We start from the raw sequence: 2,051 nt of genomic DNA, 5'->3' as shown, positions 1-2,051 counted from the left end.
GCGAAGGGTCAAGGACTGCAGCCTTCAGTATGGACTGAGGCTCAATGTCAAGAAGACAAAGATTCTCACCACTGGACCAATTGGCAGCGTCAAGATGGATGACGAAGAGATTGAGATTGTTCACAGCCACATATATAGGCTTCAAATTAATACAAAACATGATTGTTTTTCATTAAAAACTGAAGAGTTGACACACTATAGATTCAAGGGAAGAAATAATTTTGGTTTTCTTGTCTGCTTAAGTATTAAGTGTCTGTGCATGTGTGAATTATTTACACACGTTAACCTGAAATTTTCTGACAAAACGGCCTAAACCCCTGTCTTGATCTGCTAACTGAACCATGAGTGGTCTGAATTCACCAACCACACTGAGGAAGAAGGAGGGACAATCTCCTTCTGTACAGATTTTATACCACTAATCGAAAGGTTGATGGTTTGAATTTCCAGCCACTCTAGGATGGAAAGATAGGCCTTCTGTTCTCATAAAGATTTAAAATCTCAGAAACCCACTGGAGGGTTGCCATGATTTGGAACTAACTCGATTGGACAGCTGGGACACAGGTGTACTTGCTTTTAAAGATTCTGGAAGAAAATAAAATTAGTCTTGGACATTTAGTACATAACTCCTGAGTAAATACATTCTACTTGATCTCTCTAAATCGGTGATAATTTTGTATTTTGGACTGCCTCTGATGTGTCACAAAATATTTCACCATGTGTAAGCAAACCTGCACTATAAAAGATGCGTTCTAGATCACTTAAATTATTAAATGATAACATTGGGGAATTGACTGAACATTTTCAGCTGTAAGTGAATTCCTGTTTTTTAAAAATAGAATTTCTCTTTCTACTTTTGTTTTATGATTGAAAACACAGCATTTCTGTTTTTTTTTTTTTTAAAGCCTCATGGAAAATTAAAAAAGTATTAGGTTCTCTACAATATTTTGCTATTCTGGATATGAATTTTGCAATCTTCTGTGAGTATGTGTTGGTGCAAATTTATAGAAGAAATGAAAGTGATTTTACTTGTGTTTAATATTTATGTTATTGATGTAACTTATGGAATGAAAAGTACTAATTTTATTAAGGGTCTTTCAGAACACCAAATAATTAATGAAAACTATAAGAAAATTCCTAAAGGGAAATATATTTAATAAAAGTCTCAATGTACATGTAGACTTACCAAACTGTTACTAAAAGATTGCTCTGATAATTACAGTGTTTGGAGGGTTGTAATGTAAGCCATTGGTACTCCTGTTGATGTTGTTATTAGGTGCTGTTGAGTTGAGCTACCCTGTGAACAACAGACCTGAACCCTGTCCTAGCCTGTGCCATTGAGATTTTAGAATGTTGGCACATGCCCTCTTGGGGTCCAGCTAGTCTAACACCAAAACGATAGTGGATTCAACTGAGCAGTGACTTTGTTTTAAAATTATAAAGAGAAATTTAAATTCAGCTTGAGGACAAAAGTTGGAAAGGAACATATAAAGTCACAATTTTTGTCGTGAGTCTTAATCATATTTCCTAGTGTTTTTCACCTTTTGGAATGAAGTGTTTTAGATGGACAGGAATAACTATTTTGGAGTAGTGTTACCCCTTCTATGAGTTTCATACAAGAGAAAATGTGTGTGAATATGCATGCATGGATTGTGTGTTTTAAGCTACCACTTTTTGTTTAGTTTTTAATTGGATCACCTTAATACTTGATTATTCTCTATTACTTTGAAGAGGAAAATAATAGTATTTAGTGGTTGTACTTTATTACTAGTAATAATGAAATGATGCTGTAGAAAAATATTCTGTATTCTGAGTTCACAAGCAAGCCAACTCACTACCATGAAGTTGAATTGCAACTCATAGTGACCCTGTAGAACATAGTAGAATGGTCACTACAGTTTTCAAGTTTCTAAGAGCCTATGGTGATGAAGGAAGAATTTCAAACTACTTTGAAGGAATTGGCAAAAAATAAGGCCCCATGAATTAATGGTATACCAATTGACGTATTTCAACTAACAGATGGTGTCCTAGATGTGCTCACCAAATTGTGCCAA

The sequence above is a fragment of the Elephantulus edwardii genome, unplaced genomic scaffold (genome assembly GCF_000299155.1).
Source record: "Elephantulus edwardii isolate Elephantulus edwardi_28Jun2011 unplaced genomic scaffold, EleEdw1.0 scaffold00018, whole genome shotgun sequence".
Taxonomy (NCBI): domain Eukaryota; kingdom Metazoa; phylum Chordata; class Mammalia; order Macroscelidea; family Macroscelididae; genus Elephantulus; species Elephantulus edwardii.
The sequence above is the reverse complement of the archived record's forward strand: the minus strand, read 5'-3'. Positions refer to the sequence as shown.